Source organism: Suncus etruscus, chromosome 10 (assembly GCF_024139225.1).
Source record: "Suncus etruscus isolate mSunEtr1 chromosome 10, mSunEtr1.pri.cur, whole genome shotgun sequence".
NCBI lineage: Eukaryota > Metazoa > Chordata > Mammalia > Eulipotyphla > Soricidae > Suncus > Suncus etruscus.
Genome location: NC_064857.1, coordinates 36662927 through 36690628, shown reverse-complemented (window position 1 = coordinate 36690628; position 27702 = coordinate 36662927). Strand labels below are relative to the sequence as shown.

Sequence of the window (27702 nt, the reverse complement as noted above, 5' to 3'; positions counted from 1 at the left end):
TGAAGACTGAGTTATTGCCACAGTATTACCAACCCCAAGCAGCAATCGTTCGCTGCTTTCCATTGCTATACATAGACCCCTGGAATAGGATAGTCAGAATCAAACCTCTCTCTTTGCCCTCTCTTGTGAGTTTTTTTTTTTTTGCTTGTTTGTTTGTTTTTATTTTCAGCTACTTTTTTTTTTTACTTTGAGAAACCATTAAAGCCATCAAAGACCATGGCCAGCAATGTTACCAACAAGACAGACCTTTACTCCATAAACTCCTGTCTGTTCATTAGGAATCTGGATACACTGGTGGCTAAGAAGTCTGGTGTGGAGGAGATCCTTCTCCAAGTAGGACAAAATCGTGGGCTGCTCTGTTCATAAGGGCTTTGCCTTTGTTCAGAATGTTAATTAGAGAAATGCTTGGGCTGCAATGGCAGGAGAGGATGACAGAATGATTGCCAGCCAGGTTTTAGACATCAATCTGGCTGCAGAGCCAAAACTAAATTGAGAAAAAAAAAAAGGCAGCGTGAAATGATTTGCAGCAAAGATGTATACGGCTCCTCATTTGGCTTGGAGTATGACTTTCAACGTGATTATTATGACCAGTTGTACTATTCTCTGGCACGTGTTCCACCACCACCCCCTATTGCTAGGGCTATGGTGCCCTCAAAACGCCAGCACATTTCAGAGAACCTCTTATGAAGGGACAATAGTGGCTTCAATTCTAAGAGTAGACAGCTAGGAGCTTCCAAGTCTGGAAAGTTGAAAGGAGATAATATTCAGGTCCTTAAGAAAGTGTTGACCCCAATAAAACAAAAAGCAGATTCTCTACTGGGAAACCTGGAAAAACTTGAAAAGGAGCAAACAAGCAGCAGAAGTGGAGGATAAAGAACCAGAAGAGGAGCAAAGTGGCAATTTTGTGAAAAAAAGAGGAGACTACTGTGAAGATGGAGTCAGAAGGTGATGCAGATGACCTTGCTGAAGAGGGAGATCTACTGGATGATGGTGATAATGAACATGGGAAGAAGATCAGCCAGAGTTGGTCAAGGATGATTAAAAAAAAAAAAGAGGCTGAGGAAGGAGAAGATGACTCTGAGGTTGAGAAATCATGTCCAGGGGCCGGGCGGTGGCGCTAGAGGTAAGGTGCCTGCCTTGCCTGCGCTAGCCTAGGACGGACCGTGGTTCGATCCCCCGGTGTCCCATATGGTCCCCCAAGCCAGGAGCGACTTCTGAGCACATAGCCAGGAGTAACCCCTGAGCGTCACCGGGTGTGGCCCAAAAACCAAAAAAAAAAAAAAAAAGAGAGAAATCATGTCCCATTATTTCTTTTTCTAGATGCTTCTCTAAGATCAAAATTTTCACCAGTTCCTCTCCCCCTAGGATCTTTAGAACCAGCTCACTGTTCTCATCATTCTTGACCTTCCCATGCTCATTCATATTGCCCTGTCCCATTTTCACTTCCTTGTACTTCCTTTGATGCTCCTAGTAGTTATGTTAAGTCTTAGCCTGTAACTTTTGCTTTTAATTTTGATACTTCTTTATGCCCTAAGGATATATGGTTTAAGAAAAGAGATAAGCTGGGGCTGGAGAGATAGCACAGCGTTTGCCTTAGATGCAGAAGGATGGTGGTTCAAATCCCGGCATCTCACATGGTCCCCCGAGCCTGCCAGGAGTGATTTCTGAGCATGGAGCCAGGAGTAGCCCCTGAGCGCTGCCAGGTGTGACCCCAAAACCAAAAAGAAAAAGAAAAGAAAAGAGATAAGCTAGTAACTTTGTCTAAATTGTTATTATCAGACCAGTGTTTCCCAAAGTGAGCAATACCAACCCTGAGGGATACTGGAATGATCTATAGGGGCAGTAATAGCCTCGTATGCAATTGCAAGGTGCATTCTGTTCTCATGAAAAGGGTAGATTTCCAGAGGGGACCTGAATGTTTTTGTTGTTTTTGTTTCTCTGAGGCAAGGTGGTAGGCCACGTAAGTATGTTAACCTATGTATCTGATTGACTAGAGAGTAAAACCAGTTCATCTTACCCTGTACATTCTACTTAAGGTTTAAATTACTGATTTATATTTATATCATATTAGTACTTTATGGAGTGAGTCAATTAAAAATAGCATGTTGATGGAGCTGGCATGATAGCATAGTGGTAGGGCATATGCCTTGCATGCGGCCGATCTTGGGTTCAGTCTCTGGCATCCCATATGGTCTCCCGAACCTGCCAGCAGTGATATCTGAGCTCAGAGCCAGGAATAACCCCTGAGCACTGTCAGGTGTGGCCCCAAAACAAAACAAATAGCATGTTGAACAACTGGGAGGAAAAAACTTTTTTTTTTTTTTTTTTGGTTTTTGGGCCACACCCGGCGGTGCTCAGGGGTTACTGGTTACTCCTGGCTGTCTGCTCAGAAATAGCTCCTGGCAGGCACGAAAAAAAAAGGAGTGGTGGATGTCAGTGCTAGGGTCTATATGCTCATAGATCGTCCCCTCCAAAATCCATCCTCAGAAACCCCAGAACCCAATGTGGTGGTATTGGCGGGTGGGGTTTTAGGGAGGTGAAAGGGAGAGGATTCCTATAAGGAAATTCTACAGAGATCCTGTAGAGCAGTCTACAGAATATAGATAAGTCTGCCCCCCCCCAAAAAAAAATAAAGGATACTGGCACCCTGACTTCTAGCCAAAAGACCCATGAAAAAATGAATTCCTGTTATGTATAAATCCAAGGTACTTGTTACAGAAGCTTTAGTGAAGGAAGACACTTGGGATATATTTATGAAAATAAAAGTCCAGAAAAAGGGGACTGAGGTAATAGCATAGCAGTTTGGGCATTTGCCTTGCACGTGGCCTACTTGGGTTTAATCTCTGGCATCCCATATGATGGTCCCCCAAGCATGCCATGAGTAATTTCTGAGTGTAGATCCAGGAGTATCCTCTGATTGTTACTGGTTATGGCCCTTAAACAAAACAAAAAAGGCAAAAAATATTCAGAAAAAGTGGACGAAAACTTGAAAACACAGACACATTTATAGAAACATACTTCTGGGATTTGGCAATGAAAACATATAACATGCATATAAACATGCAAAGAAACCACTTAATATGAGTTGCGCAAATGCAAATCAGGGTGGAGATTTCTGAGAGAGAAAGGATGAGTTTTGAAAGCCTTGCCAGTTGCTGAGAATGGCTCCATTTTTGTTGTCACTGTCCTATAGTTCAGCTATCCTTCCTGCAATATCCCAGGGCTCTCTGAAGACTGAGAGAGTCCACAGTTTCCCAGGGACATATCTTTAAACCAAAAATATTAGATTGGGGGCCAGAGCAGTGGCACAAGCAGGAAGGCATTTCCCTTGCACACACTAACCTAGGACAGACCACAGTTAGATCCCCCGGTGTCCCATACGGTCCCCAAGCCAAGAGCAATTTCTGAGTGCAGAACCACGAGTACCCCTAAGCACCACTGGGTGTGACCTGAAAAAGCAAAAAAAAAAAAAAATTGAATTGGAGAGACAGTACAGAGGTTAAGGAGCTTGCTATATATGATCACTGAGTCTTGCCAGTAGTGATCGCTTAGCAGAGGAGTAAGTCCTAAGCATCAGTGGGTGTGGCTCCAAAAGCCCAAAACCGAGAGAACACAAATGAATAAATAAAAACCTTGTACAGTTTTATAACAAAAAGCAGCAAGTAACAACAGACTCTTCCAAGGAAAATGCTTAAATAAGTAACATAATGGGTTTTTTGTTTGTTTGGTTGGTTGGTTTAGTTTGGTTTTTGGTTTTTGGGTCACACCCGGCAGAGCTCAGGAGTTACTTCTGGCTCTTTGCTCAGAAATCACCCCTGGCAGGCTTGGGGGATCATATGGATTGCTGGGAATCAAACTGAGGTCCATCAGAGTTGGAAGCTTACAAGACAAATTCCCTACTGCTGTGCTATTGCTCAGGCCTCTCTACATGAAGCTCTTAAATAGGCAGAAGCTGCTAAAGAAGAGGACACCAGCACCCCAAGCCTAATTGGGAACACAGAATGTTGGTCTTTTCTCACAACATAAAAGGGTCCTAAATTGGGCCGAAGAGATAGCATGGAGGTAAGGCATTTGCCTTGCATGCAGAAGGTCACTGGTTCAAATCCCAGGATCCTATTTGGTCCCCCGAGCCTTCCAGGAGCAATTTCTGAGCATGGAGCCAGGAGTAACCCCTGAGCGCTGACGGGTGTGACCCAAAAGCAAAAATAAACCAAAAAAAAAGTCCTAAATTAACAGAACATATGTGGAACAAATAGAAATCCTGTCACTTGATAATAGTCCTTTGATTAGAAACACCAAGAACTCAATTAAAAAAAAAAACTCTTACATAAAGAGGGACTGGAGTGATAGTATAGCGAGTAGGGCCTTGCCTTTCATGTGGCCAACTGGGTTAGATCCCCAGAAACCCATATGGTTGCCAGAGCACCACCAGGAGTGATTCTTGAATGCAGAGCCAGGAGTAACCCCTGAGCATCACCAGTTGTGATCCAAAGAATGAACGAATAAAAGAAAAGAAATAGGGGGCCAGAGAGATAGCATGGAGGTAAGGTGTTTGCCTTTCATGTAGAAGGTCATCAGTTCGAATCCGGCTTCCCATATGGTCCCCCGTGCCTGCCAGGAGCAATTTTTGAGCATGGAGCCAGGAGTTTCCCCTGAGCACTGCCGGATATGACCCCCCCCCAAAAAAAAACCCACACCAAAAAAGAAAAGAAAAGAAAAGAAATGAATAAATTTTACAAGAAACCCTACTTTTTTTTTTTTTTTTTTTGGTTTTTGGGCCACACCCGGCGGTGCTCAGGGGTTACTCCTGGCTGTCTGCTCAGAAATAGTTCCTGGCAGGCACGGGGGACCATATGGGACACCGGGATTCGAACCAACCACCTTTGGTCCTGGATCGGCTGCTTGCAAGGCAAACGCCGCTGTGCTATCTCTCTGGGCCCAAGACACCCTACTTTTAACTTTGCCCTTTGCTGAATTTATCCCATCTGCGAGTCAACAGAACTTTCCTGTTCCTAACTCTGTGTCTGGAGCAATAATTTTTCTTCTCAATGTCTACATTCTTGAAAAGATTGAAGAACTTTTTGAAAAAAATCACAACAGACTCCCCCTTCCCCATCCAATCTCCTGCATTATAATTTTTGAGAAGGGATGGCAGATATCCACTCTTATGAGTGGGTGAAATTTATTTATTAGAATCTTAGTACTTGGGCTGGGGTGGTGAATAAAGGGAGGGGTCATGACATTGTTTAAAAACCATTTTAGGGGGGTCGGTGAGGTGGCGCTAGAGGTAAAATGTCTGCTTTGCAAGCACTAGCCAAGGAAGGACCGCGGTCCGATCCCCCGGTGTCCCATATGGTCCCCCCAAGCCAGAGATGATTTCTGAGCACATAGCCAGGAGTAACCCTGAACATCAAGTGGGTGTGGTCAAAAAAAACCCACAAAAAAAAACATTTTGGGGGGGATGGTACCATACATACAGTCATATGAGCATTTAGTGGAAATAAAATAAATGATCAGACATGAACATCAAACCCAAAGTCAATGACAACAGAATCAATACCCTATCTACAGCAATCTGCACAACTGAGGGACCAGTTACATTAGCATTATGGGGGGTAAAGGAGGGAGATATGGGTTGCATGCTGGGAACAGGAGTGAAGGGAGGACAACACTGGTGGTGGGAATGCTCCTCATTCATAGTCACTATGTGCCTTAAATATTACTGTGAAAGATTTATAATTCACTTTGGCCACAATAAAAATTCATTTTTATTGTGCTTGTATGGCAGGACTCTCTGCATCTAATAGTGAGGTGAAACTAGAGAATGCTTCACATCATCCTGACTTCGATGAAGGAAATGCACAGAAACCAGAATCTTTAACTACAGAAACCTGACACAATAACAGCTAATGTGCGAAAAAAATTTCAACGGATGACTCAGGGGTTGGACAACCTAGCAACCTAGTATGCCAAGAGCCCAGAATCGGTCTTATGCTAGAAAACTTCAGGGGTAAGGTCTTCTTGTAGATAGGCCAAGGCTCTTTTCCCCATTTTCCCCATATTTTGCTTTAAAAAAAAAAAGGAACTATAATAAAATGTCTGTCTTGAATACAGGCAGGGGATGGGAAGGAGGGAGGAGGACATTGGTGGTGGAAATGTTGCACTGGTGAAGGGAGGTGTTCTGTTAATGACTGAAACACAACTACAATCGTGTTTGTAATCATGGCACTTAAATAGTTTATATTAAAAAAAACTATGTGCCTTAAATCAGCATTTTTCAACCACTGTGTCGCGGCACACTAGTGTGCCGTGAAATATTGTCTTGTGTGCCTTGGGAAAAATTCAAATTTCATCTGTAACATGCGGCTTCAGCTCACAAGTAGACCAATCATTAGATTATTTTATAATAAAATAATTATAAAATAATTTCTTTGTGGCCTGCTCCTTTACACGGGCGCCTAGCCCGCCACATCCCCCGGAGACCCCAGACGCCGGCCCGGGTCCCTGCTCCTTTACACGGGCGCCTAGCCCGCCACATCCCCCGGAGACCCCAGACGCCGGCCCGGGAGGCCTGGGTGAGTCCCTCCTGCCTCACGCGGGAGCCTAGCTGGGCACATCCCCCAGAGACCCCAGACGCCGGCCCGAAAGGCCTGCGCGGGTCCCTGTCCTTTGCATGGGCGCCTAGCCCGCCACATCCCGCGGAGACCCCAGACGCCGGCCCGAGAGGCCTGCGCGGGTCCCTGCTCCTTTACAAGGGCGCCTAGCCCGCCACATCCCGCGGAGACTCCAGACGCCGGCCCGGGAGGCCTGCGCGGGTCCTTGCCCTTTCACACGGGCGCCTAGCCCGCCACATCCCGTGGAGACCCCAGACGCCGGCCCGGGAGGCCTGCGCGGGTCCTTGCCCTTTCACACGGGTGCCTAGCCCGCCACATCCCGCGGAGACCCCAGACGCCGGCCCGAGAGGCCTGCGCGGGTCCTTGCCCTTTCACACGGGCGCCTAGCCCGCCACATCCCCCGGAGACCCCAGACGCCGGCCCGGGAGGCCTGCGCGGGTCCCTGCTCCTTTACAAGGGCGCCTAGCCCGCCACATCCCGCGGAGACTCCAGACGCCGGCCCGGGAGGCCTGCGCGGGTCCTTGCCCTTTCACACGGGCGCCTAGCCCGCCACATCCCCCGGAGACCCCAGACGCCGGCCCGGGAGGCCTGTGCAGGTCCCTGCTCCTTCACGCGGGCGCCTAGCCCACCACATCCCCCGGAGACCCCAGACGCCAGCCTGGGAGGCCTGGGTGAGTCCCTGCTGCCTCACGCGGGAGCCTAGCCCAGCACATCCCAGGGACCACGAGCGCCTGCGAGAGTGATTTGGGCAAGTCCCTTCCCCCAGGTGGGCACCTGGAACGGCAACTTGAGCAACCCAAATAGACGGGGGGAGATAGGGCCAGCCTTCTGGACTCGCAGGTGACCTAGGGCAGTCCACCCCCCTGGACCCTGGAGTGGACCAGGGACTCCCCAAGGGCGAGGGCAGAGCCTGAAGGGTCGGACTGAGGGAACTCCTTCAAGGGAAACTTGGAGGGGGCAGAGCTCCATTGACTCCCAGAGAAAGGAGGGGGGATTGGGAGCTAGGCTCAATAGCGCCAGCAACCAGTGTGGCCAGGAGTGGAACTGCACCGCCGACAGAAATAAGGAGTAGAAAAGCAATAATACCCACTGCAGGAGGGCCGAACTCTAGGTAGCAAAGGGGAGGAGAAAGAGCCAGGTTCAACAAGCCCACCCAACAGCATCCTCTAGAATCACCTTCAGGAAGGGGACCAAAGCAGGCCGAAATTAGAAGCCACAGCACTCCAAAACACACCATTAAATACAAAGAATTATGCGTAAATCAAGGAAATCCCTAATATCTGGAGACAACATGACAAACCCTATTAAATTTCCAAGTCCACCAAAACGCACAGATCCATGGGAAGAAGACCTAAAAGCGGTCATGAGGAAGGAAATGCAAGAATTACTAAAACAGATGAAAGAAACCCTAGCAACCGAGTATAAGAAAGCCATGGATGAAAGAATCAGCCAAATTAAAGAAGAAATGTCAAAGAACATGAGAGATTCCATACAAAAAGAAGTGAAGGATTTAAAAGACAAAGTAACAAGCCTTACAAGCAGAAACACAGAGTTGGAGAAGCACATCGAAGAACTCGAAGGAAAACTGCAATCAAAAAATGATCAAGAAACCAACAAAGAAATAAAAGGCAAAGCACTGGAAGGAAAAGTCCAATATCTAATGAATAAAGACAAAAGAAACAATCTAAGAATTGTAGGTATACCAGAAGGGGAGGAAATAGGGAAGGGGGAAGAACAGGTAGTCAGGGAGATAATAACAGAGAACTTTCCCACCCTCTGGAAAGACAATTCAGGACAAATCCAGGAAGTCAAGAGAGTCCCTAATAAAATAGACCCTAATAAACCCACACCAAGACACATAATAATCCAAATGGCAAAAAACAAAGAGAAAGAGGAACTCCTGAAAGCAATAAGGGAGAAAAAAAACCTCAAGTACAAAGGAAAAGACATAAGAATCAAACCAGATCTCCCATTTGAAATAATTCAAGCAAGAAGACAGTGGAATGACATATTTAAACGACTGAATGAAAGAAATTTCCAACCCAGGGTCCAATACCCAGCAAAACTATCATTCATATGGGAGGGCAGACTAAAAACATTCTCAAATATGAACGAACTTGAACTATTTGTGCAAACTAAGCCGATACTAAGCGATTTACTCAGAGACGAATTACACAATCCAAACCCCCGATTGTAACAACAACCACCCCACACAATACAACTGCACAACAGTCCTCTCTATCAATAATTTCCCTAAATGTAAACGGACTAAACTCTCCAATCAAAAGACACATAGTAGAGAACTGGGTTAGGAAAAATAAACCGGACTTCTGCTGTCTACAAGAAACACACCTACAGTTACAGGATAAGCACAGGCTTAGAATAAAAGGATGGAAAGTAATCATCCAGGCCAATGGAAAACAAAAAAGAGCAGGGACAGCAATTCTTATATCAGATCAAATTGTATTCAACCTCAAGAAAGTGATCAGAGACAAAGAGGGTCACTACTTACTGATCAGGGGAACATTAGATCAAGAAACACTAACCCTGGTCAATATATACGCACCTAATCTAGAGTCAGCAAAATATGTGAGGCAACTACTGGCAAACCTGGAGAAACACATGAAGGGAAATGTGATAATAGTAGGGGACCTGAATACTCCACTATCACCACTGGACAGATCCACCAAACAGAAAAATAGCAAAGAAATAAGAGCTCTAAATGAAAAATTAGAAGATTTAGGGCTGATAGACTTATATAGAGCCCTCCATCCCCAGAAAGCAGAATACACATTCTTCTCAAGCCCACATGGAACCTTCTCCAGAATAGACCATGTCTTGGGATACAAAGCCAACCTATATAAGACCACAAAGGTAAGGATCATTAGAAGTACCCTTTCAGATCACTATGCAACAGAGGTTAAAATTGATATCAAGAAGAAGCAATGGAGAAAAACTAATACCTGGAGATTAAATAACATGCTGCTCAACAACACCTGGATCAAAGAACAACTCAAGGAAGAAATAAAAAGATTCCTTGAGACAAATGACAATGAAGAGACAACATGTCAAAATTTATGGGACACAGCAAAAGCAGTAATTAGGGGGAAACTCATAGCAATACAGGCCTATGTCAAGAAACAGGAAAATAACAAAACCAACAGTTTAAAAGATCACCTCAAAGAATTGGAGCAACAGCAACAGAGAAATCCAACCACAACCAGAAGGCAAGAAATAATAAAAACCAGAGCAGAAATAAACAACATCGAAACTAAGAAAACAATACAAAAAATCAATGAGACCAGGAGTTGGTTTTTCGAAAAAATAAACAAGATAGACAAACCATTGGCAAAACTCACCCAAAAAAAGAGGGAAAACACCCAAATCAGTAGGATCACAAACGAAAGGGGTGAGATTACAACAGAACCCCATGAAATACAACATATCATGAGATCATATTATGAACAACTATACTCAACTAGGCTAGAGAACCCAGTAGAAATCGACAGATTCTTGGACAAACACCCTCTTCCAAAGCTGGAAAAGGAAGATCTAGAAAGTCTAAACAGTCCAATCACCTCAGAGGAAATTGAAGATGTAATTAAAAAACTCCCTAAGAACAAAAGCCCAGGCCCAGATGGATTTACAGGTGAATTCTATCAAACATTTCAAGAAGACTTACTACCACTTTTCCATAGGCTTTTCCAAACCATAGAAAAAACAGGAATCCTCCCCAACTCCTTTTATGAGGCTAATATCACACTCATTCCCAAAGAAGGCAAAGACACCACTAAGAAAGAAAACTACAGACCAATCTCACTAATGAACATAGATGCAAAAATTCTCAACAAAATCTTAGCAAACCGAATCCAACACTTCATCAAAAAGATCATTCATCACGACCAAGTGGGATTCATACCAGGAATGCAAGGTTGGTTCAACATACGCAAATCAATCAATATGATACATCACATCAACAACATGAAAGACCAAAACCACATGATCATATCAATTGACGCAGAGAAGGCGTTTGACAAAATCCAACATCCTTTCATGCTAAAGACACTCAGCAAAATAGGATTAGAAGGAACCTTCCTCAAGATAGTTACAGCTATATATGAAAAGCCTATAGCCAACATTATACTTAACGGCGAGAAACTAGAAGCATTCCCACTAAGGTCAGGAACTAGACAAGGCTGTCCACTCTCTCCACTCTTATTCAATATAACTTTAGAAGTCCTAGCAATAGCAATCCGACAAGAGAAGGGAATCAAAGGAATTCAAGTAGGGAAAGAGGAACACAAGCTATCTCTATTTGCCGACGATATGATGATCTACATCAAAAACCCTAAAGAGTCCACAGTAAAACTCCTAGAAACAATCAACCAATACAGCAAAGTGGCTGGATACAAAGTAAATACACAAAAGACAGTAGCGTTTCTATATACAAACAATGAAGTTGAGGAGAGAGAGATTAAAAATACAATTCCATTCAAGATAGTATCAAAAAATATCAAGTATCTAGGAATCAACCTTACAAGAGAAGTGAAAGACCTATACCAGGAAAACTTCAAAACACTTCAGAAAGAAATTGAAGACGATCTAAAGAAATGGAAGAACATCCCATGCTCATGGATAGGTAGAATTAACATAGTCAAAATGACTATCTTACCCAAACTTTTATATAGATTTAATGCAATCCCTATCCAAATCCAGACACAATTCTTTAAAGAAATAGAACAATCAATCACAAAATTCATCTGGAACCACAAAAGACCCAGGATAGCCAAACACATATTGAAAAACAAGAAGCTGGGAGGCATCTCCTTACCTAACTTGAAACTATACTATAAAGCCATAGTAATTAAAACAGCATGGTACTGGAACAGAGACAGGACCTCAGACCAGTGGGTCAGAACAGAATTCCCTGACATAAACCCCCAGATATACAGCCAACTAATATTTGATAAAAGAGGCAAGAATCTGAAATGGAACAAAGAAAGCCTATTCAACAAATGGTGTTGGTACAACTGGAAAACCACATGTAAGAAAGTGAAAATCGACCCATATCTCACCCCTTATACAAAAGTCAACTCAAAATGGATCAAAGACCTTGAAATCAGACCCGAATCTATAAAGTTTATCGAGAATAAAATAGGCAGAACACTCGAAGACCTATATATCAAAAAGGTCTTTGAGAATGGAGCACCAATGGCAAGAACTTTAGCATGTAATATAAACAAATGGGACTACATCAAACTAAAAAGCTTCTGCATGGCAAAACAAACCCTACTTAACGCAAGAAGACAGCTAACAGAATGGGAAAAAATCTTTTCACTCGACATATCAGATAAAGGCCTGATATCTAGAACATACAAAGCACTCAGAAAGCTGAGACCCTCAAAACCAAATAAAGCCATAAAAAAATGGGGAGATGAAATGAATAGACACTTCTCTGAGGAAGACAGAAGGATGGCCAACAAACACATGAAAACATGCTCACCTTCACTCATCATCAGGGAGATCCAAATCAAGACAACAATGAGATACCACCTTACACCAGTGAGGATGGCTCACATCAAAAATAATGGAAACAACCTTTGTTGGCGGGGATGCGGTATGAAAGGAACTCTCATTCACTGCTGGTGGGAATGCCCCCTAGTCCAACATCTATGGAGAAAAGTCTGGAGAGTGCTCAAAGAACTCAGAATTGAGCTGCCATTTGACCCAGCAATTGCTCTCCTAGGCATATACCCCCAAGATGGAAGGGCATTCATTCCAAAATACGTATGCACCCCACTATTTATTGCAGCACTCAGTATAATAGCCAAATCGTGGAACCAACCTCGATGTCCAACAACAGATGAATGGATCATTAAGATGTGGTACATATACACAATGGAATATTACATGGCAGTCAGAAACGATACAATCACAGACTTTGCAGCAACATGGATGGACTTAGATCATGTTATGTTAAACGAAGTAAGTCAGAAGACAAAAGATAAACACAGAATGGTGGCACTATTCTGAAACACCTAGAACATATAGTTTAAACACAACTAATACCTAACAATCAAATAACAGGGTTTAACAGGGTAGAAACTTCGAACACTGTAATACTCAACATATACGTGGGAGCAGTGTCCAAAATTCATGAAAAAGGAGCAACACAAACACTTGACAACACATTATACCACAAAGAAAGCAGCAACAACAGAAACAACAGCATTAAGAGAACAGGTAAGTAATCAGACTTCCAAAACAAAGGCCCACAATAATCCCTTAGAGTTCGTATACAGGAACACAAGTATAGAACACCAAGGGAAATCACGACTGCAATGGCAGCATACCATAGCATTATGTTTTAATGCCTTTATCTTACTATATTTTAAATAACCTCTCAGCTTTTCTGTCCACAGGCGCCCTTGGATACAAAGGGCGGACAAACTAAGATGGCAACTCGGGATACCACACGAGATACCATACATAGCATGCACTACGAGAGGGCCACGAGAAAACTCTCTAACATATACTTTATCTCTAGGTTATTCCTTCTTTTAGGAATTGAAGCAAGTGACCAGTCAGACCACCGAAGCAGTGCCTGTGATGTACAGACTTAAACTACAGGCTCTATTCTTCGAACACATTCAACCTAACCAGCATTCCCTTGCTATTCTCCCCTCTCTTCTCACTACTTTTTTTTTTTTTTAATTCTATTCCTCTCTTTACTTTTTCCCCTTTCTCTTCTCCTTTTCTTTCTAAGGTATTTTCTCTTTCCTCTCACTGCATACCCCTCCCATATACCTTCCCCTGTTTCCCCTCTGGAAATCCAACTATCCCTTCACCCCTCAATTCCATCCAGATCTCCCACCATATTAAAACTCTTCACCCTCAATCCTTAATCTATTAGGCATCAAGGCCGACCTCCTACCCAACGAAACAGTACCCAGCACCCAGGCGAGGGGACACCCAGTCAAACCCACACCTCGTCTCCTGCAAGAAAAGACAGCCAACTCCCTGCGGACTCATGCTGTGCGGCCTTCCCTACCAACTCCCCCTAACGTGGACTGTTTCTTGAAACCGGATCTAGGTCCAAAAGTATCCCCAACGCAAGAACTCTTCCAAGACCTCCCTGCCACAAATTTTTACCAATCTGAAGAAGGTCAGGGGGTGGGATAGGAAGATGCCTGGGAACCCACACACCACAGGAAACACCCAAAAGACAATGGGAAAAACTGTACCTCCAACATAGGCATAAGACTGGTAATACACCACCTCTTTACCTACTCTCCCCCAAATGTAAGGTAGTCTTTTGCACCACTTTGGTCCCTTAAAAAACCTCACTAACTCACCTTAAATTTTTTTTTTTAATTTTTTAATTTTTTTTAATTAATTAATTTATTTTTTAAATGTTTGTCCTACATATACATTTGTGAGCGCATACATTTTTATTTCCTTTTTTTTTTTTTTCTTTTCCTCGCTTTTGGGTATGTGACCTGTTTCTGTTATCCCCTCTGTCCACCCACAAATACACAGACATTATAATGTAGCACCACTTCCCCCTGCAAAGGCACACCAAATAAAGGGGAAATCTTACATATAAAAAAAAAGAGCTCTTGTCTACTAGAGATGGGAACTCATAGATATCATAGGGATATCTCCTACCTTGAAAATATGTCATGTGGAATCAACTTAGACCTCAGGTGATCAGATACCATTCATCCAGCCTTGAACCCTGGATCCCAGACATAGAAACGGCACAGTTCCTCACAACAGTGGCAAGAAACAAATCCCAGCCGGGACTGCCTTAATACTGCGGGGTCAACAACAAGGGCCAACTCTAACATGATTTCCTGACAATGAGGAAAATCTGAACATCCTGACCTCAGAGCAGATTAACCTACCTTACCAGCTAACGACAAGACACAACCAGAAGTCTCGGCACCCTTTGGTAGGTCCAAAAGCCAAGATCGTGATTTATAGTTGACTGGCTGCTAGAACTACGACCAGACGGTATACATCTTGGGACCAAAAAAAAAAAAAAAGCCCTAGTTTAGGGTTTGAACTATGACCTGCACAATAACCAGGATCCCCAGTCCCAAAGGTCCGGCAGAGAAAATTGTAACGGAACAGGGCTTTTGGAAGCACAAAGAAAGATGCTATCCTAGGTGCCACCCTAGGATCAGGGCAAAGACCAAGATCACCAACCACAGAAGATGGTTTAAAATGATACGGAGGTAACAGAACCTCTAGAACCACAAAGACTGACTTCATCATAAGTCCCACCTCAGGAGCTGTGCAGATACTGAGACCTCTAAACACAGAACAGAAGTCTTCCACACACCAAAAAAAAAAAAAAAAAAAAAAACCACCATCGGGAGAGTAAAGGCTCCTGAGCAAAGTCTAGTGTTGATCCCATGACAGTATGCTCCAAGGACGGAGAAACCCCATATCTCTTAGGCCAAGTGAATTCCTTTTCGAATGACCCCAATATTTACTGTGCCAGGGCAGGAGGGAAAAAATAAAAATACAAAAAGCACAAAACCTTGGTTATTATCTATATATTTTTTACCTCCATTTATTATTGTTGTTATTATTTTTATTCACCTATCTATTTTGGTCGATTTCTCTGTTTGGGAGTGATTATTGAAACTGTCCCCAACCATACTTATATTTTCTCTTCCTTTCTTTTCTTTCGTTATGTGCTATGCCATGTTTCTCATTTCAAGACCATGGTGTGTTTTTTTTGTTTGTTTTTGCTTGTTTTGCTTTTTGTTGTTTGTTTGTTTGCCTGTTTTTTTTTTGTGGTGCTTATCGATACAGCTCAAGCCCTCACTAGATATTTGACACTTCTTTTGGTACTGGTGGAGTGTTTCACCTTCTTTTTCTCCATCTCTCAAATCGATGATGAGAGCCTCTAGAAGGATTCCGCCCAGTTTCGGGGTATTAGATCCTTACCCCAGTTTATTACTTTTCTCTTTTTCAAACAAAACCACGCAACTTGAACTAGCTAGTCCTGCCTCCAGTTAGAGGGGGAACTAAGGGAGGCATCAAGACCAAACAGGTGCAAGACTACTAAGTTGTGGGTTAGATAAAGAGGGGACCACATATTCAAGCCGACCTGGGATGAGGGAAGAGGAAATGGGAGGTAGGACAGAAATGGAGGTGTAGGGAGGACAATTTGGTGATGGGAATCCCCCCTGATTTTATGTAAATATGTACCTAAAATATTATTGTCAACACTATGTAAACCATTATGATCAAAATAAAAAAAAAAAAGAAAGCAAAAAAAAAAAAATAATAATTTCTTTGTGTTTATTTGATTCCTATTCAAGAGAATTACTTTATATATAGTCAATATAGGCACAGAGTTAATTTTTTTTAACATTTTCTAATGGTGGTGTGCCTCGTGATTTATTCTCATGAAAAAAGTGTGTCTTTGCACAAAAAGGTTGAAAAGCACTGCCTTAAATATTACTGTGAGTGCTCACTTCGGTAGTACATATACTAAAATTGGAACGATACAGAGAAGATTAGCATGGCCCCTGCGCAAGGATGACACGCAAATGCGTGAAGCCTTTCATATTTTTAAAGAAAAAAATAAAATAAAAACAAAAAATATTACTGTGTAAGATTTGTAATTCACTTTGGGCACAATAAAAATTAAAAAAAATTAAATGTAAACAAAATAACTTTATAATCAATAGGATACATTCCAACCTCTGGTACCTGACGAAGGCCTGAGAGGCCTTCCAGGAGCCCAACGGGCCTTCTGCTAAGGTCATGTGCATAAATAAACTGCCTTCTGGGTCCACAATCACACAACCACGCCAGGGGCCCATCCTCAGCATCCCCAAGCAGTATCCCAGGATGCAGGAACCCGGCTGGACCAGCAGGTGGTCACGTGACCTCTCCCCACGCCGGGGGGGGGGGCGCGCGAGATGTCATCAGCCTGCGCCGCCGGGGCGGGGCATTGATTCCCACAGAGGGAGCGCGCTGGAGTCCGGCTGGACCTACAGGCGATCACGTGATCTCTCCCCACGCCGGGGCGCGTGACGTCATCATCTCGCGCCGCCCGCTGCCATTGATTCCCACTGAGTGGGGCGCGCTAGTTGCGTGCTTGGGGAGAACCCGGGAAGGCCGCGGTGGTGGCGGTGGCGGCGGCAGCAGGGACGGCCTCGGTGCGGGGCTGAGTCCGAGAGACTCGCGCCACCGGGTAAGAGGTGTTTTTTTCTTTCCTTCTTCGCACCGTCGCGCACCGAGCTGCAGAGGCCGCCCTGGCCTCTCTGCTAGCTGTCAGGGCCCTGGAGTTGGGGCTGCGTCACCGCCCCCTGCAGTGTCCCAGGGTGTCCTGGGATGCTCGCTTCAGCTAAAGGGAGACCCAGGCTTGGGGTTGCAAATAGGGAATGCAAAATGCATGGGCCTCCAGAGAAACCCAGGGCTGCCCACCCTCGGTGGGTCCAGGACACAGGGCCTGCTTTTGCCTTTGCACCACATCACACCAGGTCATCGGAGTGTCGCTCATCACCAGGAGCAAGAGGACCAGGGAGCTCAAGCTGCCTGGGAGAAAATTGCAAGCTTGGCTTGCCTCGATCATCATCGTCGTCGTCTTCCCCCCCCAATCTCTTTGCCACCCCCTGAGTCATTTCGCAGACGACGCGAAAAGGGGCCATACAGAATTTTGGCAGGCCAGGCTTGCCTTTTCCCTCCCCCCCCCCAATCTCTTTGCTACCCCCTTAGTCATTTCGCAGGTTGGGTGTTCGCTCTAGGCGGTGTGAAAAGGGGGCATACAGAATTTTGGCAGGCCAGGCTTGCCCTTTTCCCGTCCCACCCCCCCCCCCAATCTCTTTGCTACCCCCTGAGTCATTTCGCAGGTTGGGTGTTCGCTCCAGGCGGCGCGAAAGGGGGGCATACCGAATTTTAGCAGGCCAGGCTTGCCTTTTCCCGTCCGTCCGTCCATCCCCCCAATCTCTTTGCTACCCCCTGAGTCATTTCGCAGGTTGGGCGTTCGCTCCAGGCGGCGCGAAAGGGGGGCATACCGAATTTTAGCAGGCCAGGCTTGCCTTTTCCCGTCCGTCCGTCCGTCCTTCCCCCCAATCTCTTTGCTACCCCCTGAGTCATTTCGCGGGTTGGGCGTTCGCTCCAAGCGGCGCGAAAGGGGGGCATACCGAATTTTAGCAGGCCAGGCTTGCCTTTTCCCGTCCGTCCGTCCATCCCCCCAATCTCTTTGCTACCCCCTGAGTCATTTCGCAGGTTGGGTGCTCGCTCCAGGCGGCGCGAAAAGGGGGCATACAGAATTTTGGCAGGCCAGGCTTGCCTTTTCCCAGCTAGAGAGATCGCAATGCCAGAGTTCGTCCATCTCTCTCTTCGCCTACTCCAGCTTTCCTACGGAGTGGGAAGAACTGTGTCCTTCCTGGTAGGGTTGGGGCCCGTAGAATCTGAAATGGCTGGCTGGCTGTTCTCAGTGAGGGCACTCCTCTCTGGAAACCTACCTTCTCCTCCGCTGGAGTCTTCCACCGCCACGGAAGCTGGCCTGAAAAGCAGGTGGAATTTTTGCTCTGTCTGGTGTTATGATTTCGGTTGTGATAAATAAAGCAGACTTGGGGTGTGGGCCGTGGGATCCCACAATTCTGCTCCCTGCTGTCTGTGGACATTTTACCACTGGAAAGGAATTTTACCTCCTCTGTTATAGTTGCTGTTTATTAAGCACTTGCTGTGCATCTGACCCTAAACTAACTAAGCCTTTTACATCAGTCATTTGATTTAATCTCTCTGCCAGTCCAAGGCCCTAAGCAAGTACGGTGTTATTATTATCCTGTTTTCCAGAGATGAGACTCTTGTCCATGGTCCTGCCTCTGTGGTTCTTGATCCCAATTGAGGAGAGCCCTGGAAAGCAGTATTCTGAGGGCCAGTGTCTGCTGCAAGAAGAACACCTTAAGTTGCCCTTTTTGGGGGAGGGGCTCACACCCGGCAGCATTCAGGGCTTACTACTAGCTCTACGCTCAGACATTGCTCCTGGCAGGCTCAAGGGACCATATGAGATGCTGGGATTTGAACCACCGTCTTCTGCATGCAAGACAAATGCCCTATCTCCATGCTATCTCTCTGGCCCATCAAGTTGTCTTTTATTTATGCTTTTTTGTTTGTTTTTTGTTGTTGTTTTGTTTGTTTTTTTGGGTCACACCCAGCAGCACTCAGGAGTTACTCCTGGCTCCACGCTCAGAAATTGCTCCTGGCAGGCTTGGGGGACTGGGATGCCGGGATTCGAACCAATGACCTTCTGCATGAAAGGCAAATGTCTTACCTCCATGCTATCTCTCTGGCCCCTTATTTATGTTTTACTCCATACTGACCCCAAAGGCTCAGGAGCACAGAGTGCTGGCATTGGAAGCATATGAGTAGGCATTTGCTAAATGCCTCCACAATGCTCTTTGGCTTTGGTATGTTTTTGGTTTGGAGGGTATCACATCTGGCAGTGTTTGGATGCTACTCCTGATACAGTGCTTGAAGGTTAAGTCCTGGCAGTGTTCCAGGGGTTAAACCTGGGGTTCCCACATGCAAACATGCTCTGCAGCCCTTAAAACCAGAGGAAACTCGTGTTCTTTTTGCCAGAAGGAGATTCACTGCTAATGCACTCTTTTTATCCCATAATTTGGTAGAATGTGAGTGTCTTTCTGATTTATGGGCCCTAAAGGTTTGGAGCTGGGTTTCAGACCATGGTCAGTGATTTATGTTTGAGCAGCTGATTTTGTTTTTTCAAATATGTGAGTAGTAAGAGCTGAGCTTTGGGGCTTCTGTAGTAGTCTCTTGAGAATCCCAAGTTTGTTCTGCTGAAACATCTATTAGATTTTTAACTATAATGGGTATTGCTGCCCACATTTTCTGGAGAAAACTGGATCATTTGGGATTAGGGGCAGAGTTTCAAATATTAGGTTTGTTTTGTTTTGTTTTTTTGTTCATGTTTTGTTTCTCAATATTTGAGAAAGATTTGTGACTGGTGGGCATTTGTGAACATTAAAAACAGTTTAAAAACATAATTTTCTGTGGTTTTGATCAGCTATTTGATATTGGTTTTCTGTGGGTGGCTTAGAGTTGTATAGTGAGTTATTTGGATTCACAAGTTTTATATCATCTGTTCATGTAGACTAGAAATCCCCAAACTCACATCCTCCTTTTCAGAAAAAGAATTATTCAGCACCCCACTGTTACATCCAAAGTTGGAGTGATAGTACATCTGGTAGGTCATTTGCCTTGCATGCAGCTAAACCAGACTCTATCCCAGGCATCCCATTTGTCTCTTGTGCACTGCCAATCTTGAGAACAGAGCATCCTGGGTGTGTGGCCTCAAAACTAGCAAATAAAAACAAAAACAAAAAATAGCTAAGGTAATACCACCTCCTGAGGTCCACCCATCAGATCCATCAGCTCCATCCATCAGATGAACTTATGCACCATAAGTTCTCAGTGGAAGAAGTTTCCACTGCTTCTAAACCCAATTCCCACCCAGAACCTGAAGTCACTTGTCTCACTGTCTTAATCAATTATGGGAGATACCCTGGGACATAATCTGCATTCCCATTGTGCCCCAGGCTGCCGCCAACACACACACACACACACACACACACACACACACACACACACACACACACGTGTCTGAAGTCACTTGTCTCAATGTCTTCTTGATCAATCATGCGAGATACCCTGGGACATAATCTGTGTTCCCATTGTGCCCCATCGATGCCGCCAACACACACACACACACACACACACACACACACACACACACACACACACACACACTGAGCTCTATCTATCCCCTAAGGGGGTATTAATCTAGTTGCAAACGGCAGAAATACAATATAAACTTACTTTAGCTAAAAGAGGTTTCCCCCCAGCTCCTTTGATATTAACTGAAAGTTCACAAATGACTTTCCTTCCTGCTTGGCTGAATGAGACTGAATTGCTGTTACGAAGATTCCCTTGGCCTTACCCTTCTCCTTTTCTTTTTTATTATTGACTTTATTTTCTTCTGCTATTTTCTCTACACTTTCTGACTGCTGGCTTCTGGTAGCCCCAAACCTGTGGACTTATAGGTCTCTCCTAGAATTGCTAATATGCAGTTACTAGTCATGGGTCTTGTTCTTCTATGGGCCAGGAGTTCAAGTTCTGTGTTTAGCCAGGTTTGTGTCCTGGGTCCATCTTCTAGGATGGAGCTCTCTGTTCGCCTCTAAGAATGTGGAGTAGATTCAGTGCTGGTGGGAATGCTGTTCTAGTCCAGCCTTTATGGAAAACAATATGGAGATTTCTCAAAAAAACTGGAAATTGAGCTCCTATATGATCCAGCTATATCACTCCTAGGGATATAACTTAGGAACACAAAAACTCAATTCAAAAATGCCTTCTGCATACCTATATTCATTGCAGTGCTATTTACAAATAGCTAGAATCTGGAAACAACTCAAAAGCCCAACAACAGATGAGTGGCTAAATGAACTATGGTGTATATACACAATGGAATGTTATGCAGCTGTCAGGGGAAAAAAATGAAGTCATGAAATTTTCCTATACAGGGATGGACATGGAAACTATTATGCTGAGTGAAATAAGTCAGAGGGAGAGAGATAGACACAGATTAGTCTCAGTCATCTATGGGATTTAAGAAAAACAAAAGACATGGGGTCGGAGCAGTGGTGCAGCTATAGGACATTTGCCTTGCACACGGCTGACCTAGGATGGTGGTTCGATTCCCCCAGCATCCTATTTGGTCCTCAAGGCAGGAGCGATTTCTGAGCACCTAGCCAGGAGTAACCCCTGAACGTCCCTGGATGTGGCCAAAAAAAAGAAAAAAACAAAGGACAGTATTGTAATAATTCCCAGAGACAGTACAGATGAGGGCCAGTCCTTCTGAGGATGAAGAGATGAAGCTTACCACAAAGAGTGGTGAGGGCAGTTAGAGAAATAACTACATGAACAATTAATTATCATGACAATGGTAATGAGTGAAAGAAATAGAATGCCTGTCGAATACTGGCAGAGGGAGGGGGAGGAGGGAAATGGGGGGCATTGGTGGTGGGAAGGTTGCACTATGAATGGAGGTGTTCTTTTCTATAATTGAAATCCAACAACAAACATGTTTGTAATCATGATGCTTAAATAAAGATATTATTATGAAAATGATTAATTAATGAATTAATTAAAACCTAAAAAAAAATTCCTGATAGGGGCCGGCACAGTGGCGCTAGAGGTAAGGTGTCTGCCTTGCCAGCGCTAGCCTAGGACGGACTGCGGTTCGATCCCCATATGGTCCCCCAAGCCAGGAGCGACTTCTAAGCACATAGCCAGGATTAACCCCTGAGCGTCACCGGGTGTGGCCCAAAAACAACAACAACAAAAAAAAATTCCTGATAAACTATGAGAAAAAAAAAAGATTGGGGTATGGAGCGATAGCACAGCAGTAAGTCATTTTGCCTTGCACAAGGCTAACACAGAACGGACCCTGGTTAGAATTCCAGCAGCCCATATGGTCCCCCATGCCTGCCAGGAGCAACTTCTGAGTGCAGAGCCAGGAGTAATTTCTGAGCCCTCCCCCCCCCCCCAAAAAAAAAAAGAAGAGATTGTGGAGTAGAGTACTCTGCTGATCTGTAATACATTGGGGTCTGGAACTCTGCTGCTGGTCTGTAATGCAGTAGGGTGTGAAGTTTTGTTGGTCAGGCTGGGTCAACAAGAGACTTCATGTGTTTGCTCATGTATTCAGCCTTACTTGATGTCTTTCCCTAGTCTTTCATCTGCGACAGGATGAGTGCCCTGGATTGGCCTGGCTATGGCACAAGGCTGCTCTTTTGGGACTTCAGGTCGACTCCCACTGTACCCCATGGCTAGAGTTTAGGGGGGACCTAACCCACCCCCCACTATTTTATGGCTGTGTTTGGCCCAGAAACCTTCCTGGACCCCATCAGTGAGTTAGGTCCCCTGGTCTGCTGAGCAGAATCTGAATCTTTGCTCACTTCTCCGGAAGTGTTCATTTATTGCCCATCTTTTTACTAGAACCTAAAAGTCATGAAAAATAAAGAAAAAGAACATTTCAAGGGGCATTTACCATGCATTTCTTGGCATCAGAGCAGTGCCTGGCATGTAGTATGTGTTTAATAATTGTAAATTAAGTGAGTGGACAAAAAGCTGCCCCCAGGTAGGAAATGCTGCAGTGTGCTGCTGAGGATTCAGTCTGAGTGATGGGAACAAGTCTTCCCACAAATGAACTCAGTGCTGGGGCTCTTCACTCAAAAGTCAGGCTCCGAAGAGAAGCCCCTGGAAGTTCTGCCCAAACCCCTGGACTTGGATGGGCTGATCAGTGAGGTTTGTCCCACTTCTGAACCCTCTTCCTTTGAGGATTAGCTTTTTTTGGTTGTGTGGTTTGTTTTTGGTTTTTTTTTTTTTGGTCACACCCAGCAGCACTGCACTCAGAAATCACTCCTGGCAGCTCAGGGGGCCATATGGGATGCTGGAAATTGAACCAGGGTCCATCCTGGGTTGGGCCACGTGAAAGGCAAGCATTCTACCACTGTGCTGTCACTCCAGCTCCAGAGCAATAGCTTTTGAAACGTTTACTTGAGCACTTAGGATGTACAAGCTCTTTCATTAGCCCTTTAAAATAATGACTTTTGGAGCCAGAGTGACAGTACAATGGGTAGAGCATTTGCCTTTCATGTGGCCAACTCAGGTTCAATCCCCAGCACCCCATATGGCCCCCCAAGCACCTCCAGGAGTGGGTACAGAGGAAGGAGTAAGCACAGCCAGGTATGGCCCCAAAACCAAAAATAAAGTAAAATAAAATAAAATAACAACTCTGAGATTTCAGGATGAAGATTGCGAGCTTGAAGTACTCCTTTCCTCAAAGGTCTTGCAGTTCTGCTTCCCACAACATGTGGCTCCGTATAGAGTTGCTCATGGTGACCTGGCTGGTGGGTGGGCTCATGGCTCCTACTTGACCATTCCCCTGGACAGCAGGCAAGGCCTTGACACAGAACATGCAGCATCTGGCACTCACTGGCTGTTTCACCCACAAGTGCCCCTGGTCACCTTCACCACACCTTTTCCACAGCCTTCCTCAAGGTGCTTTGTCCACACCCACCACTGCTCCCCCTCAGGTAGAGCCTCCCTGTCTGGAGCTGAAGAACCATGACTGGGCCCTTGTCTGAGTGGCCCAAGTTTAGGGGCTGCTCAGGTTCTGCTCTTCAGCAGGCTCCCAGCCCTACTTTACCCAGGGTATCGCCAACCCTTCATCATTGGGAATCCTATCTAAACCACTCCAGACCAAAAAAGGGGCCTCCTTTCTCTTCTGTCAGCAAAAATAATTGTTCTTATACAGTAAACTTGACATGGGAATTCTGTGGTTCAGTCCCCTGAGGGCCTTCAGACATTTTATTCCAACTGCCAACCAGCTGTAAGCCCTCTTATGACTTTTAGGGGCATGTACTCAGCTCCCATGCCTCCAGGAAGAAGGAGGATACAGGGGGAGGGTGCCTGCACTTGCTCCAAAAAGCCCTGGTGAAATCAGCCCCCAAGCCGGCCATACCTGAAGTATGGTCAGATCGGAATCCCACAAAAGAATCAGAGAGGGTCATTGATGAGGCAGGGCCATCAGGGAAATGGTGATGCCGGTTGATAGAGCAAGTATGGCTTTGGCAGGACGTGGGCAGGGCCCACCTTTCCTCCCGAGATGACTCGCTTTCTGCTGCACTAGCTAGTGTAGCCATGATCTTTCACAGCTCAGTTTACATCTTGTTTGAGAACAGTGAGTCTATGGAGCTGGCCCAGTTCAAACATCTCCTTGGCATTTCTTAAGATTGTTCCTTTGGGGCCCGGAGAGATAGTACAGCAGCGTTTGCCTTGCAAGCAACCGACACAGGACCTAAGGTGGTTGGTTCGAATCCCGACGTCCCATATGGTCCCCCGTGCCTGCCAGGAGCTATTTCTGAGCAGATAGCCAGGAATATCCCCCTGAGTGCCACTGGGTGTGGCCAAAAAAAAAAAAAAAAAGATTGTTCCTTTGAAGGGCTAGAGAGATAGCAGAGCAGTAGGGCGTTTGCCTTGCATGCAGCTGACCCTGGTGGACCCCATTCGATTCCTGCCACCCCATATGGTCTCCAGCCTGCTAGGAGGAATTTCTGAGTGCATAGCCAGGAATAACCCAACCCCTGAGTGTCACCAGGTATAACCGAGAAAAACAAACAAACAAAAATAGATATAGTGTTCTGCTCCCTGCAGAGAGGTGGTTGATTATGTCCTGCATCTTTCTCATATCCAGCTGTACTCTAAAGTGTGCCCCCTTCTGTGACTGAATATGTGTGCCTGTCAAGCACAAAGCCATCCCAGTAACCCTCATTTAAGAAAAGAACAGAACATAGTCATGGGTGGTCTTCGTTTTATTGCTCATTTGGAAAAGGTATAATTGTCTCTTAACATGGACATGATCTGAAGCCCATCTGTGAGGTTAAGGAAATGCCCTTTTTACCCAGAGTAAGCAAAGGACATTTAGTCTGCTGGGCAGTAGCAGGTTGACTTCACTTGAAAATGGGCATGCAGCTGTGGTGGTCCAGACAGGGCTGGTGCTTTGGCCTCTTATTTCCCACAGCAGGTCCAGGGCCCTGCAGTAGGCCTGACCCAGACTTCTTCCAGAATGGCAATTGGTTTCCTAGTGGCAGTGATAAGACACACAGATGGAGGAGTCTCAAGCAGCAAAGAGGTACCAAAGTGCTGGAGATCAAAGCAGCATACATTAGCTGTCCTGGCAGCTGAAGGGCAGGTAAAGGCTTGTGGCCTGCACAGACTGCATTGTGACACCCTCAACCTCCCCCAAACCCTGTGAGGAACTGAAAAGTTATTTATTTCCTTTACAAAGAGATGAAACTCCAGAAAGGTTATCAGTTAATTTCTGAAAATTCCCAAAAGTCAGCTCTGGAGAAGTATAGCAACCTGCCTCCCCTCCCCCCACCGCACCTGCAGACCTTACACCTCTGGAACCTCAGCCACCAGGTGAAGAGACAGGCCTTTCTTTCTACTCTAGTGCAATTCCAGTGACAGAGTCAGACAGACCTAGCCTGTGAAGTGGCTCACCAGGAGATGCTTTGTGGCTAGCTTACATCTAGACGTCAGTTACCGTATTTTCCGGCGTATAAGACGACTTTTGAAACAAAAAAAATGTCAACCGAAAATCGGGGGTCATCTTATACGCCAAGTATATCCCGAAAAATGTTTCAATATGCCAGTAAACAAAAATTGTCTGAATATTGCCACAAAACGAATTTTCCAGCTCTATCCTGCACCAATCACTGCCAGGCTGCTCAGACGCCTCTCTAACTCAGCCAATCCAAGCAGGCTTTTTTTTTTTTTTTTTTTTTTTTTTTGCTTTTACAAACTTTTTTTATTATTTTTATTATTTTTTAAAGTGATTATTTTTTGTTTTTTTGGGGTCACACCCGGTAGCGCTCAGGAGTCACTCCTGGCTCTACGCTCAGAAATCGCTCCTGGCAGGCTCTGGGGACCATATGGGGTGCCGGGATTCGAACCGCCATCCTTCTGCATGCAAGGCAAACATCTTACCTCCATGCTATCTCTCTGGCCCCCACTTCTATTTATATTTTTTTGTTGTTTTGTTTTGGGGTTTTTTTGGATGTTATATTCCTTCTTTTATTTCACTGTCAAACATCAGTGAGTTCTTGTGTCCCCATTAACAGCATACTAGCTAGAACCTCTTCAAGTCATACTTGTGCTTAGGTCATTGTGGCTTTTCAGAAACTAGAAGCAGTTTCAACAAAGCCAACCTGGATGAAGCAATTTCCTTTCCAAACCAGGTATTTACTGAAGATCATTGCCCTGCATGAAGGATGTGACCTTTGAATCTTCAGTTTATTCCAAGTCCTTGTATCCCAGGAGGCTCTGTTTACAAATCTTAAATTTTTGGGTCATAAACTAAAATGTGTTCTCTTGCTGGGGTGTGCTTCTAACATTGCTATAGGAAAAAATCCTAACATGTATGTCTTCTAAATTGTGTCTTAGGAGATTGTGGTCTTCAATCTTAAATTTCTAGTACTGTGTAAAATCTGCGTCCCAGATGTTTTAGTACTGTTATTAAATAGCAATGTGTGTTAGGTCATCATCTCTTAGTGTCACAGCTCTTTTTATTTCTGCTGCAGAACTTCCTTGATTTTTTAAATTTCTTTTTTTTTAATATAATTTTTTATTTTGATCATCGTGGCTTACATATTGTTGACAATATTATTTTAGGTACATATTTACATAAAATCAAGGGGGATTCCCATCACCAGATTATCTTCCCTATACCTCCATTTTTGTCCTCCCTCCCATTTCCTCTTCCCTCACCCTCAGGGCGGCTAGAATATGCGGTCCCCTCTGTATCTGACCTACTACTTAGCCAAGCAGGCTTTTTATGCACGCAAATTATACAGTGTTCTGTACCCAAATCTACACTGTAAAAAGCCTGCTCAGATTGGCCAGAGTCAGAGAGGACGTTGACTACAGTTTAACCTTTGGACCTTTGCTTGTTGCGATTGGCTCACTGTGAAAGATATAGTTGCAACACAGGAACATATAGGCCTAAACCTATGTTTTAACTGTAAAATTAGGGGGTTGTCTTATACGCCGGAAAATACTGTGGAACAAAATGTGGCTCATGGTGACTGGTCAAGTCAAAGTTCACCAGAACGGGGGCGTAGGGCCCAGACACCGCCAAGCTTGCATGAAACTGGATTGTGTTCGTCTTGCACTGCCTGTGAACAGTGGAGGTGGGGACCCGGCCAGTGACTCCCCAGCAAAGGCCTTAGGAAGAGGAGGAGCAGGGAAGAATAAGGTGGCCTTGGCTGAATGTAGTCAAATCTCTGTGCTGACCAGAGAATCAGTTTAGGGGACATGAGGACTTAAGCCAAAGCATAGGTCACGTGTTCCAGAATCTCTTGTGAGCTACATGTATCCTAACTGTCCACATGTGAATCATTCAGCACATGCCTATCATCCTCGCAGCTTTGAGTGGACCCAGTGCTGCAATTTGACGTTTCACATATACGAATGA

General features: G+C 44.9%; 1 protein-coding gene, 1 non-coding gene and 1 pseudogene across 3 annotated transcripts in view; all 3 read left to right on the top strand.

Moving 5' to 3' along the window:
* Positions 1–216: 216 nt before the first annotated feature.
* The window catches only part of LOC126020134 (heterogeneous nuclear ribonucleoproteins C1/C2-like), a 35641-nt pseudogene continuing 8155 nt past the window's right edge, over positions 217–27702 (top strand).
* LOC126021448 (U6 spliceosomal RNA) lies at positions 16101–16207 on the top strand. Its single transcript, XR_007499963.1, has one exon. It is a non-coding gene; the product is annotated as a U6 spliceosomal RNA (small nuclear RNA).
* The window catches only part of ADAR (adenosine deaminase RNA specific), a 34882-nt gene continuing 23895 nt past the window's right edge, over positions 16716–27702 (top strand). For both annotated transcript variants that reach the window (XM_049782211.1, XM_049782212.1), the window contains exon 1: positions 16716–16833. The gene's annotated coding sequence lies outside the window, so the exon portion shown is untranslated. The remainder of the gene's footprint in view (positions 16834–27702) is intronic.